Genomic DNA, 14,881 nt, shown 5'->3' on the forward strand with positions numbered 1-14,881 from the left:
CCTTCCTGGAACTTGAACTCGAATCATCCAACGCTCCTCTTCTAGTAAAGTGGCGGTGTAGGTCCCGGTGAAGCTTGGTATTCCAATGTTCAGGTACCTAGTGACTTCCTTCAAGTGTCGTCCAAAAGGTGTGTCTTCATCCGGATGTGTAGACTTGTTCCTTGTGTCCGCCATCCTATAGAGTAGAAGATGGAGAGAAGTTAGAAATGAGTAGAGAAGAGTGACCTATGGCTCATCTCAGTGGTCGTGTCCTACATTCAGCGTGTGCTTTGATACCATCTTGTAGCGATCCGACCTCAAACAGTCAAATCTCTGTGCATAAATGTCCTCCCTGGATTGCTGACACACATAGTACTTCGAAGGATTTATAACAGAGTAGCATCATACACTTATTATATCGAACGTCTCAATAGATAACTTATTATAATAAATATATCTTAAGGCCATCTAAATAAGATAATAGCGGAGGGCTTGGAAGATAAAGTGAGTCCACCAACTCCAACGGCATAGCTGAGTGCACGACAACGACCTAGCACACCTTACTCTTCGTCTGAAAAGTCCGCAATATGGTATGTTGCAGCCCGAAAACGGGTCAGCACATGGAATATGCTGGCAAGATAACACAGTAGAGCAAAGAACAAGTAAATACTATCACCACATGCATATGTGGCTGGTGGAGGCTCTACGGTTATAATGTTTTTGCGGAAAGCCAATTTTTTCCTACAACAAAGGAATATATTTTATTTAGCTATCATGGTAGTTGTTAAACATTGAGAAGGTTCCTCCAACTCAATCCCAATTAAGAAGTAATTAACATCCCAACATATTAGTTTAGAGTGATGAGATCAACATGATAATCCAGATCCAGATACTCAAGATGTCCATAACTGGGGACATGACTAGTCATGATTAATTTGTACATTCTACAGAGGTTTGTGAACTTTTCCCCACAAGAATCGATCTCCCCCGTTGAATTTCTCGCACTCCATGATGTTTGAGAGACGGATGACTGAGACATAGTTTTTCAGAAGCATTAACTCTAACCCCGGGTAGACCGTACCAACCTACATCCCCTACATCTGCTTGCCTAGCACTGCAAGAGGTCATGCAACTTACTCCACTATGCTAGAGCCCATAATAGCTTATGGCTGCACATGAAAGTTTCTTGCATGAATAATCTTATGATCCCTTTGAGCCTGGGTGGCGAACCATAGGATGATCACACGGGTACTCCGGGATATCCTAGGACAACACTGGATTCTCCAGGTGCTCGCAAACAATCCACCCAGATGTGTATTTAAGTAGCCACCTCAGGTTAACCATTAATTAACAATCTCACATCTTTCATGGATACACTCAAACCCAATCCACGTCTACGAGCATAGCATGGCGATATAAGCATAACGTAGAAGTAACTCCCATGGGTTTGATAATAAAAGGGCAATAGGTTCTACCTCATCATCTACTTCCCAAAACCAACATGTTAAGAGATCCTACTCATGGTATGTTTGAGGGTTGTAACTAATGCACAAAAAACTGTATAATAAAGGGGTATGATCAAAGTGTTACTTGCCTTGCTGATGATCCGCAAAACCTAGTGACTCGTAGTAGCACGCTGCGCACTCCGGGAATTCTATCGCAAACAAAGAATAGCATACATAAGCACTCAAGGAAAGATGCAAGGGTAAAACTTCAAATAGGAAGATCCAAACTGAAAGTTCAACTGAAGAGCTTTGACTCGCAAAAGAATCGATCCAAACGGAGGTACAGAACTAAAACTACAGTCAAAAGAACTTCAAATACAAATCTGCTTGAAACCAAATTTTAAATTTTTCAAAACCTTGTTGAAGTTGATTAAATAGAAAGAGAGGCTTGAGACGAAGATTTTTGCGTTGGTTTCACTGGATTTGGGCAAACGGTTAAGAAACGGCGAGGGTTTGAAGATCAGGGGCTAATCTCCGATAAAAATAATTGCGGATAGGTCTAAACGAACCAATCTATGGCGTGAACGTTTGCTAACAGAACCAATCTAATGAAAATCATTCACTAACAGATCTAAACGAACGAACATTCGTTAAATAAACTAAATCGAATAAAACCGAAATAAAACCCGATCTAAAAAAACCGATCTAGGGTTTTTACCAAAAATAAAACCGAAGAAAACCGACGACTTTTCCGGTGAACTCTGGCGGACGGCGGCGGCGGGCTGCGAAGCGGTGTCGGCGGCGGCGGTGGGTGGCGAGGCGCGGCAGCGGCGGGCTCCAGCGGCGAGGCGCGACGGCGGCGGCGGCGCTAGGTTGGCGGCTAGGGTTTCGGTCAGGCGTGCTGGGCGGCGGCCTTGGCCAGCTTATGAAGCCTGAGCGGACAGAGTCCGGCTCAGGCACGGCCCGTTAGGTCAGTTTGTTTTTTTAAAAGATGATTCCTTTGAGAAAAAAATCCCTGATTAAATAAATAAAAATCTGAAAATGCCAAAAAATGTCACCGTCTAAATAAAATATTTAGAACTTAGTGAACATTTTCTTGGCCTAAAAATGCAATTTTGAAAAAATGCATATTTTTCTAATTCAAATAAAATAGCAATAAAAATCCAAAAAAAATACTTATTTGATTTTAGCATTTTCCTCCAATACATCATCTATTTTGGAGAAGTCATATTATCTCCTCACATATATTTTTAATATTGGAAATATTATTTGGAGAGAAAAATTATTAAAACCAAATTGATCCCCTTTTCAATATTTGAGAAAACTCAAATATGAAAATAACAAAATCCCCAACTCTCTCCACGGGTCCTTCAGTTGCTTAGGATTTTAGGATCACAAAGCCAAAATGCAAATAAAATATGATATGCATATGATGACCTATGTATAACATTCCAAATTGAAAATTTGTGATGTTACAACATCTTATTTCGCTTAGTACGACGGTAGCACTATGAGATGACCCCTTACTAAAATTTCAAGGTATAAGTGTTCTTCCTGAGTATGCACCATTGCGACAGTTCATCCTCCGAGACACCACGTGATGATCGGGGGTGATCAGCTCTATGTTCACATACAACGGGTGCAAGCCAGTTTTGCACATGCAGAATACTCGGGTTAAACTTGACGAGCCTAGCATATGCAGATATGGCCACGGAACACTGAGACCGAAAGGGCGAGCATGGATCATATAGTAGATATGATCAACATAGTGATGTTCACCATTGAAAGCTACTCCATCTCACGTGATGATCGGACATGGTTTAGTTGATATGGATCACATGATCACTTAGATGATTAGAGAGATGTCTATCTAAGTGGGAGTTCTTAAGTAATATGATTAATTGAACTTAAATTTATCATGAACTTAGTCCTGATAGTATTTGTATATCTATGTTGTAGATCAGCTGCTCACGTATAGTTTCCCTGTTTTATTTATGATATGTTCCTAGAGAAAACTATGTCGAAAGATGTCAGTAGCAATGATGCGTACTAGCACCGTGATCTAAGGATTATCCTCATTGCTGTATAGTTTAGTGCGGCATGCACCACTAGGTGACGGACCTATTGCGGGAGCAGATGCAAACGTTATGAATGTTTGGCAAGCTAAGTATGATGACTACTTGATAGTTTAGTGCGGGATGCTTTACGGCTTAGAACCAGGACTTCAAAAACATTTTGAATTCCACGGAGCATATAAGATGTTCCAAGAGCTGAAAATGGTATTTCAGACTCATGCCTGAGTCGAGAGGTATGAGACCTCTGACAAGTACTTTGCCTACAAGATTGTGGAGAATAGCTCAACCAGTGAGCATGTGCTCAGAATGTCTGAGTACTACAATCTCTTGAATCAAGTGGGAGTTAATCTTCAAGATAAGATAGTGATTGATAAACTTCTCTAGTCACTTTAACCAAGTTACTAGAACTTAGTGATGAACTATAATATGCTAGGGTTGACAAAAACGATTCCCGAGCTCTTCGTGATCGATGAAGGTAGAAATCAATAAAAGCATCAAATGTTGATGGTTGACAAAACCACTAGTTTAAAGTAAAAGGGCAAGGGAAAGAAAGGGAACTTCAAGAAGAATGGCAAGCAAGTAGCCACTCCCATGAAGAATCCCAAAGATAGACCGAAGCCTGAAATTGAGTGCTTCTACTACAAAGGAAATGGTCACTGGAAGTGGAACTGCCTTAGATGCTTGGCGCATAAGAAGGATGGCAAAGTGAACAAAGGTATATTTGATATACATGTTATTGGTGTGTACTTTACTAGTGTTTATAGCAACCAATCAGTGTTTTATACTGGTTCAGTTGCTAAGAGTAGTAACTCGAAATGGGAGTTGCAATATAAATAGAGACTAGTTAAGGACGAGGTGATGATGATAGTTGGAAGTGATTCCAAGGTTGATAAGATCACCATCGCACACTCCCTTTACCTTCGGGATTAGTGTTGAACCAAAAATAAATGTTATTTGGTGTTTGTGTTGAGCATAAATATGATTGGATCATGTTTATTGCAATACGGTTATTCATTTAAGTCAAACAATAATTGTTGTTCTATTTACATGAATAAAACCTTCTATGGTCATACACTCAATAGAAATGGTTTATTGAATCTCGATCGTAGTAATACCCATATTCATAATATTGAAGCCAAAAGATGCAAAGTTAATAATGATAGTGCAACTTATATGTGGCACTGCCGTTTAGGTCATATTGGTGTAAAGTGCATGAAGAAACTCCATGTTGATGGACTTTTGGAATCACTTGATGCTTGCGAACCATGCCTCATGGGCAAGATGACTAAGACTCCATTCTACAGAACAATTGAGCGAGCAACTGACTTTTTGGAAATAATACATACTGATGTATGTGATCTGATAAGTGTTGAGGCTCGCGGCGGGTATCCTTATTTCCCGACCTTCACAGATGATTTGAGCAGATATAGGTATATATACTTAATGAAACATAAGTCTAAAACATTTGAAAAGTTCAAAGAATTTCAGAGTGAAGTTGAAAATCATCGTAACAAGAAAATAAAGTTTCTACGATCTGATTGCAGGGGCGAATATTTGAGTTACGAGTTTGGTCTTCATTTGAAACTATGTTGAATATTTTTACAACTCAAGCCACCTAGAACACCACAGCAAAATGGTGTGTCCGAACATTGTAATCATACTTTATTGGATATGGTGCGATCTATGATGTCTCTTACTTATTTACCACTATCGTTTTGGGGTTATGCATTAGAGACAGCTGCATTTCTATTAAATAGGGCACCATCTAAATACGTTGAGATGACACGGTATGAACTATGGTTTGGCAAGAAACCTAAGCTGTCGTTTCTTAAAGTTTGGGGTTGCGATGCTTATGTGAAAAAGTTTTAAACTGATAAGCTCGAACCCAAATTGGAGTAGTGCGTCTTCATAGGATACCCAAAAGAAATTGTTGGGTACACCTTCTATCACAGATCCAAAGGCAAGATATTTTGTTGCTAAGAATGGATCCTTTCTAGAGAAGGAGTTTCTCTCGAAAGAAGTGAGTGGGTGGAAAGTAGAACTTGATGAGGTAATTGTACCTTGTTCTGAATTGGAAAGTAGTTCATCACAGAAATCAGTTCCAATGATTCCTACACCAATTAGTGAGGAAGCTAATGATGATAATCATGAAACTTCAGATCAAGTTACTACCGAACCTCGTATGTCAACCAGAGTACGGTCTGCAACCAGAGTGGTACGGTAATCCTATTCTGGAAGTCATGTTACTAAACCATGACGAACCTATGAACTACGAGGAAGCAATGATGAGCCCAGATTCCGCAAAATGGCTGGAGGCCATGATATCTGAGATGCGATCCATGTGTGAGAACAAAGTATGGACTTTGATTGACTTTCTTGATGATCGGCAAGTCATTGAGAATAAATGGATCTTCAAGAGGAAGACGGACGCTGATAGTAGTGTTACTATCTACAAAGCTCGAATTGCCGCAAAAATGTTTTCAACAAGTTCAAGGTGTTGACTATGATGAGATTTTCTCACTCGTATCGATTCCTAAAAGTCTGTCCGAATCATGTTAGCAGTTGGCACATTTTATAAAATCTGGAAAATGGATGTCAAAACTGCATTCCTTAATGGATTTCTTAAAGAAGAGTTGCATATGATGCAACCAGAAGGTTTTGTCGATCCTAAAGGTGCTATTAAAGTGAGCAAGATCCAGTGATCCATCTATGGACTTGTGCAAGAATCTTGGAGTTGGAAGATATGCTTTGATAAAGTGATCAAAGCATATGGTTTTATACTGAATTGCGATGAAGCCTGTATTTACAAGGAAGTGAGTGGGAGCACTACACCATTTCTGATAAGTATATGTGAATGAAATATTGTTGATCGGAAATAATGTAGAATTTTCAAAAATCATAAAGGAATGTTTGAAAGGAGTTTTTCAAAGAAAGACCTCGGTGAAGCTACTTACATATTGAGCATCAAGATCTCTAGAGATAGATCAGGACGCTTGATATATTTTCAATGAGTACATACCTTGACAAGATTTTGAAGTAGTTCAAAATGGAACAGTCAACGAAGGAGTTCTTGCATGTGTTGCAAGGTGTGAAGTTGACTAAAGACTCAAAACTCGACCACGGCAGAAAATAGAAAGAGAATGAAAAGTCATTCCCTATGCATCAGTCATAGGTTCTACAAAGTATGCTATGTTGTGTACCAGACCTATTATGTACCTCACCATAAGTTTGGCAAGAGGGTACAATAGTGACTTGACAACGGTAAAAAATATCCTTAGTGGAATAAGGAAATGCTTCTCGGTTATGGAGGTGACAAAGAGTTCGTCGTAAAGAGTTACATCGATGCAAGCTTTGACAGTGATCTGGATGACTCTAAGTCTCGATCTAGATACATATTGAAAGTGGGAGAAATTAGCTAGAGTAGCTCCATGCAAAGCATTGTAGACATAGAAAATTTGCAAAATACATACGGCTCTGAATGTGGCAGACCCGTTGACTAAATTTCTCTCACAAGCAAAACATGATCACTCTTTGGGTGTTAATCACATAGCGATGTGAACTAGATTATTGACTCTAGTCAACCCTTTGGGTGCTAGTCACATGGAGATGTGAACTAATCACATATAGATGTGAACTATTGGTGTTAAATCACATGACAATGTGAACTAGATTATTGACTCTAGTCCAAGTGGGAGACTGAAGGAAATATGCCCTAGAGGCAATAATAAAGTTGTTATTTACATTTCCTTATATCATGATAAATGTTTATTATTCTTGCTACAATTGTATTAACCGGAAACTTAGTACATGTGTGAATACATAGACAAACAGAGTGTCCCTAGTATGCCTCTACTTGACTAGCTCGTTAATCGAAGATGGTTAAGTTTCCTAGCCATGGACATGTGTTGTTATTTGATGAACAGGATCAAATCATTAGAGAATGATGTGATGGACAAGACCCATCCGTTAGCTTAGCATAATGATCGTTCAGTTTTATTGCTACTGCTTTCTTCATGACTTATACATGTTCCTCTGACTATGATATTACGCAACTCCCGAATACCGGAGGAACACCTTGTCTGCTATCAAACGTCACAACGTAACTGGGTGATTATAAATATGCTCTACAGGTGTCTCCAATGGTGTTTCTTGAGTTCTCATAGATCGAGATTAGGATTTGTCACTCTGTCTATCGGAGAGGTATCTCTAGGCCCTCTCGGTAATGTACATCACTATGAGCCTTGCAAGCAATGTGACTAATGAGTTAGTTGCGGGATGATGCATTACAGAACGAGTAAAGAGACTTGCCGGTAACAAGATTGAACTAGGTATGATGATACCGACGATCGAATCTCGGGCAAGTAACATACCGATGACAAAGGGAACAATGTATGTTCTTATACGGTTTGACCAATAAAGATCTTTGTAGAATATGTAGGAGCCAATATGAGCATCTAGGTTCCGCTATTGGTTATTGACCAGAGATGTGTCTCGGTCATTTCTACATAGTTCTCGAACCCGTAGGGTCCGCATGCTTAACGTTCGATGACGATTTGTATTATGAGTTATGTGATTTGATGTACCGAAGGTTGTTCGGAGTCCCGGATGAGATCATAGACATGATGAGGAATCTTGAAATGGTCGAGATGTAAAGTTCGATATATTGGAAGGCTATATTCGGACATCGGAAACCTACTCCTACTAGGAGTGGGAATCCCCCTTGGGGCGCGCCATAGAGAGGGCGGCCCTTCCCTCCTCCACTCCTTTATATACGGGGAAAGGGGGCACCCCATAGACACAAAAGTTGATCTTTAGCCGTGTGCAGTGCCCCCCTCCATAGTTTTCCACCTCGGTCATATTCTCGTAGTGCTTAGGCGAAGCCCTGTGTCGGTAACTTCATCATCACCGTCAACACGTCATTATGCTGACGCAACTCACCCTCGGCCTCAACTAGGTCAAGAGTACGAGGGACGTCACCGAGCTGAACGTGTGCAGATCACAGAGGTGCCATGCGTTCAGTACTTGGATCGGTTGGATCGCGAAGAGGTTCGACTACATCAACCGCGTTACTAAACGCTTCCGCTTTTAGTCTATGAGGCTACGTAGACACACTCTCCCCTCTCGTTGTTATGCATCTCCTAGATAGATCTTCCGTGATCGTAGGAATTTTTTGAAATACTGCGGTCCCCAACAGTAACGCTGCCTCGTCCTCCTCCCATTATGCCGCTGGCTCATGATTCTTCCGATGCACCTGATGTGCCGGGGAGGCTCTTTCTGCGCTAACCCAACTCTGGGACGACCTCCAAGGTCCTAGCCACCGTCTGGCACCTGAGTGCCTGGAGTTGATCTCGAGGTGGCTGTGATCCGACACCTCGGTGAGGGCGGCCTGGGGTCAGGCCATGAAGCTTCCAAGGAGGGTAAGCAGGCTGTCAACCAGGCCGCGGCCGCCCGCAAGGTGGCACTGAAGGATGCCGAATCCACCAAGGAGCACTGCCGGTCGATGGAGACAGAGCTGGAGATCATGCGAAATGAGCGCACATCCGAGGCCCGCAATCGCAAGGAGGAGGAGGAGAAGATGAAGGACCGAGAATACGCTGACACCGGTCGTGACGCCGAGTTGTAGCAGTTGGTGAGGGCGCAGGCCATAGAGTGTCGCCATCTGGAGGAGCTAGAGCAGAGGGTGGAGGCGGAGAGGACCCAGCTGGAAGCAAAGGCGAAGGTTCTGGCTGAGGATCACGCGGCCTTCTAATCTCTTGAGGAGAGATCCCGCGAGGAGCTATGGGAACTCTACGAGAAGGGCTTGGAGAAGCCGCTGGTGACAGACGACGAAGGGCCTGCCCAGCTGCTCCCTTATCTTGTCATGGCGCTTGAGGGTGTCATCGACGGTATCGGCCCCATGGTGGAGGGGGAAGCCCGCACGCTTTCTTCTTCAGCTCTAATGCACGTCTTCAGCCATCTCCATCTTCGCAACCCCACCGCTGATCTCGGCGAGCTGCTCAAGCCCGTGGAGGAGGAGCATTGCGCAGCTGCTGCCGCAGTCGTGAAGGGCCAGATGGAGGCCCTATTGAAGAAGTTCCTCACTGTTGACCCTTCACCTCCAACCGGTGGTGCTGCTGACCCTGCGACCAAGGCCAACGACATGGCCGACGGCAACGCTGCCGACGGGAAGGCGCTCCCTGACGATGGTGCCCAAGGCTGAAAGAAAGGCTTGATGGTGAAGAATGGCACTCCTTCTCGTTTTACTTTCCTGTGAACTTTCCTGCGACATGACAGGTTCCTCATGGAGGCATCAAAACTTATGTTTGGTGTTTAAGGAACATTATGCTGTGCAATAATTTATTTAGGTTCCGTGATTTCCTTCCCGTTTGCTTGATATTCTACGTCGACAAGGCCCGACCCCGCGCATACCTCAGCCGCCGTTGGGCCATCCGGATCACCAGGACGGAACCAAGGGGTGAGGGGCTACGTGGCTAGTTAGGCTCCTGAGTCACGATGCTCAGGAGTCCCCCTTGACGCGCAAACGACTTACGGGAAGGACATGCAGAGATAGGCCTTAGGGTTCTACGTCGGCAGGACCCGACCCCGCGCATACCTCAGCTGCCGTTGGACCGTTCGGATCACCAGGATCGGAGCAAGGGGTGAGGTGCTACGTGGCCAGTTAGGCTCCTGAGTCGCGATGCTCAGGAGTCCCCCTTGATGCGCAAACGTACCTTCATACCTGTCCTCGCCGAGGTCCCGCTCGGGAGGGGCGCCCGATGACTAGGTCCAAGGGACCTGGTAGGGTGGTGTACGCTAGGCATGAACTGAGCGTAGCCCCCGTGTCCAGCCCCCTCGCGCAACTCTCCCGAGGGGATAGCGTTGCGACGAGGCTAGACACTAAGCCGGGTGGCTCCCTGAGGTTGATGCGGCTAAGGGGCCGCCCTCAGTTGTTTATCACCAGAAAGGAGCATAGCGCTTCCGCTATAGCACGGGCATAGCCGCTCCTCGACCGTGTCGATTGCCAGCGCGGAGCTTGTGCTTCCACTGACACGTGGGTGAGTGCTCCCTCTGAGTGGAGCCCCTGGGGCGTGTACAGCCCCGCCCTGACACGTGGCTTGCACGACATGGCTAGAGAAGGTGTGTCTGAGCACTCGTGAGCCAACGCGGGACACATGAAGCCCTACCTCAAGGTGAGTTGTGCCTGGTCTTGATTCTTGATAGCTTCAGCGGTCCTGCGAGATGGTTAGACAACCTGCATCGGACGAATCCCCTGAGGCAATCACATGAGAAGGCCAGACACCAACGACCCTAGGAGGTGATGTGAACAGGGCCGGCCCGCCAGACAAAGCTCAGTCGTTGGGTTTATCAACGCTCCAGGGACGGACCCAAGCATAGACGCCGTGCCTAGCCTACTCATGCGAAGAATCCTGAAGAAAGACAACCAGCGCGTGGCTCCTGTGGTGACGAGGGTAGTTGCGGGTGAGGCATCAAGTACCGGAAAGGCAGGTGACAGTCATGGAATGACTCAAGCAATGGAGCATGTTAGGTTAGCTAGATGCAAGAGTGATAGATGCCACTTGGACGGACCCGAGCGGCCTAGGGATGATGCGGCCCGTGAGGCACCCCCAACAGAGTAAGCTAAAGATGCAAATGGATACACGCAGCAGGTATAGGCCCATGCGACTTGGGGACACTACAAAAAATACACTTCCGAGATGATACGTGTTTGTCACGGTAGGTCACGTTTTCTATCATGCATGTACATCCATGACAATTTTATGATAGAATCAAGATAGTCATACCTGTGCTGTCATAGAAGTGTTCCATGACATTACCAAAATTATCATCATGGAAATGTCCACTTCCATGAAGATAAATCACGCATCATATAAGTGCTTTCCTCAAGGGTGACCGACACGTGGCATCCATCGTAACGGAACACCGTCAAGCTATCGGGTCTGGTTTTGGATCCGATAACCCGTTAACAGCCCGGACCAATGGGGATTTTCCATGTGTAAAATACTCATTGGTCGGAGGAAACACGTGTTTGTTCAGCGATGGGACAGATGTTATCCACTCATTGGACAGGAGGCGCATATGATACGTCGACACGTGGCATGGCCCAATAGAGGCCCATTCCGGTGAAAAGGTCGGCCCAGCTAAAGGCCCACCATGTTTTTTCACGCACTAGTGGGCTGGCCCGTTAACAGCCTGCCATGTTTTGGGCCAAATTGAGGCCCATACCAAATCATGCCCGTTCACAGCCTGCCGTGTTTTAGGCCAAATTACGGCCCATATCGGATCAAGCCCGTTAACAGGCCACTGTTCTTTTGGGCCCATTCTAAGAGAGGTTTATATTTCAGCTTGTTAAATGCCCGTTTACCAGTTCGCCCGATAATAGTTTCGGCCTGTTAGCAGCCTGTGGTGCATCTGGGACGTTGTCGGCCCGGTTTAACTTTAGGCCATTTAACGGCCCATGTAGACACTGGGCTATTTCTTGTTCGAAGTAACTTTAGGCTTCTTAACAGCCCGTAGTCTTCGTGGATAAATTTCAGCCCAAGTAGCCTACTGGCCTGTTAATGGCACGTGTAACAGTTGGGCCTAATTACAACCCGCATTGAATACGGCCTGCTTACAGCCCATCCGATAATGGCCCGTGACACTTTTAGGCCTATGGCCCGCGTAGATACCGGCATGCTAAAAGCCCATAATTTTATTGGGCCAAACGGGCCCGAGATATATTTTGACCTGTTAACTGCTCATCCTATTTGGGCCAAACATGGGCCTTAGGCAGTTTCGGCCTATATTGGCCCGTGAATTTTTTGGCTCAACGCTAGCCCAATCTAGGTTTTAGCCTGTTAAAAGCCTATTGTATTCTCTGGCCCACCTAGCCAGAACTATACTCGGCCTATTAAAGGCGGGAAACAACCATAAGGTTTAAACCTGCTAATGGCCCAAGAAGATTATAGGCCCATGTTTTGGCCCATATGAGTAATGGGCCGACCTGAAGACCGACAACACTGAGATCCACTGAACCTTCCGGCCTAAATTACAGCATACCGACCAAGAATAAACCTAGACTATACAACAAAGAAATTACAGCATATTACATCCCCTTGGCATCAAAGCTCGCCGCCAGTGATAATAAAGGGCAACCAGATAGCAGATTACATAAACTTGGCAGGTCGCCACCAGTGGAAGTTAAAGGAGGACAAAATAATAGACAGAACCGACACCACTTCAACACAGTTCAAGAAAGGTTAGCCTGTCGCAGTAGCTGCAGTGCAAGAAGCTTAGCAATCTGATGAGACTACACTTTTTTGGCGCTCATATCCACAAACTTAAGCTGCATAGAATCAATAAATGTCATGTACTTATGGTTTATCTTGCATAGATATTGGAGTTCCAGTCGTATTTGAGCGGAAGCATGTATTTCTGCTTAAATTTCAGACAGAAGAAGTCGAACAGATTCAGGTGGTGACTTCATCGAGCTTGTGTCACTGAGTAAGTTTGACACTACATCAAGATGTCACTTCGTGGTTGTATCCCTACCCTCAATATGTTTTGCCTTCTCCTCTGGAATATGTGTTAGAGGGACAAACAATGGGTTCGTCTCACTATCATTGTGGCAGTTCTTCCTAGCAACAGTGTTGTCACCCTGAAAGAGAAACAAGTAGGTAGATAACAAGTTTTACATGTATAAGCATCAACGTTGTCAACTCATCTCATTTCTTTGTCAGAAATAAAGAGACATGGTTTAAATTAGCATTATCATAATAGGCATTGTTCATAGTTAAGACGGTAGGAAATGGCATTGTGCAGGAGCGGCCAGCTTCACCAGACCACTGGATTACAGATCAAGAACACAAGCATAGATGTAGTTCTAAACAACGTATAAGCATGAATGGTGAGTGTACTGTCAATTTATACCATTTAAGATTGGTAAATAAAGAGACACGATTTAAATAACATTAATATAATATGGCACTGTTCATAGTAGAGACATAGCAGGATATGACATTGTGCTGTTGTTGGTAGTCTCACCACACCACTTGATTACAGATCAAGAACACAAGCGTACACATAGTGCTAAAGAACATAACTTGCTATGTTTAGTTTAATTTACATGGTATGAATAAGGAACTGGATTGTACAACTAAAGACTAAAATTGAGAACGACAAACTTATGTTTATGTACTTCTACTTTATAAACTTTGAACGAGCAATTTGATGCAGACGACAAAAATAAACAGCATTTGCACTCATAGCTATCCAAATATAAACAACAAAGTTTGAAGCCTCGAGGAGAACTAACTTACATTAGTAGTGAAGACATGCTCTGTAAAGGCCTTGTCCATATTGATGGGGGGGCAATTCAAGAAGTTTACCTCACACTCTTCTTCAAGAGTATTGCCTTTCTTCTACATTTTGTTAAGAGTAAATATAGATGTGAAAATATAGGAACAAATGGCGATTATTTAACTTAAGATGCAGTGTACAAATGTAAATACAGCATATAGGCAGAAGGCACTGACAAGAGAAATGCGGAGTTAAACTTCTTCAGTAACATTGGTTTTGTTCAATATTTTCGCAAGAGTAAATGTAGATCTGATGTGTAGAAAAATGGAGGACAGGGGAAAATAAGCTGCAAAGTGTACATGATGAACTAGCTGACAAATATAAGGACAACAGATACTTACAAGAACAATGCAGAACTAAATTTATTCATAGGCATTGGGTTTATTCTACATTAATTTAAGCATTAATATAGATCTGATAATTTGGAGCGAACAGTGGATAAGCAAGCTATAATGCACAATCATGTCACATAATCCACCAGCTATGAACGTAAGGACAGCGATAGGACAATAGGTACTCACAAGAGCAAAGCAGTGACCAACATAGTTGCGATATCTACGCCGGGTGCTATGTGATTTCTCCGGTAGCACCACCTTTTTCAAGGACTTTGCTTGTACTCCTTCAGGTTCTGCAATCACCCTCTTCCTTTTGGATGTTTGAAACACAAGAACAACATTTGAATGGAAAAACATGGTATGACGACAAATGGAATAGGTGTTGATAATGGATGGGCCTCAATCCCTTGATGCCAAGTTTGTTACCCATTGAACTGTTCTGCAATATTCTTCTGATGTGTGCATTCTTATATTCATTGTGATTACGTACAATATTTGTAAAGCATGAAAACACAAATAGTAGTGACATTATCTTTGTAATGCAGAGGATATTGTAATATAATAGAGGCTCCCTGTAAACCCTTGTGTGCTATCACTGGATTCTGATGAGAGAGCCCATGTGTGCTGTAATATGGTGAGTATATTAATATAATCTGGCACAACTACCAAAAAATAGGCTCCCTGTAGGGGGCCCCAGATGTATGGATAG

The sequence above is a fragment of the Triticum urartu genome, chromosome 1A (genome assembly GCF_056163025.1).
Source record: "Triticum urartu cultivar PI428250 chromosome 1A, HENAU_Tu73, whole genome shotgun sequence".
In the NCBI taxonomy this organism is placed as follows: Eukaryota; Viridiplantae; Streptophyta; class Magnoliopsida; order Poales; family Poaceae; genus Triticum; species Triticum urartu.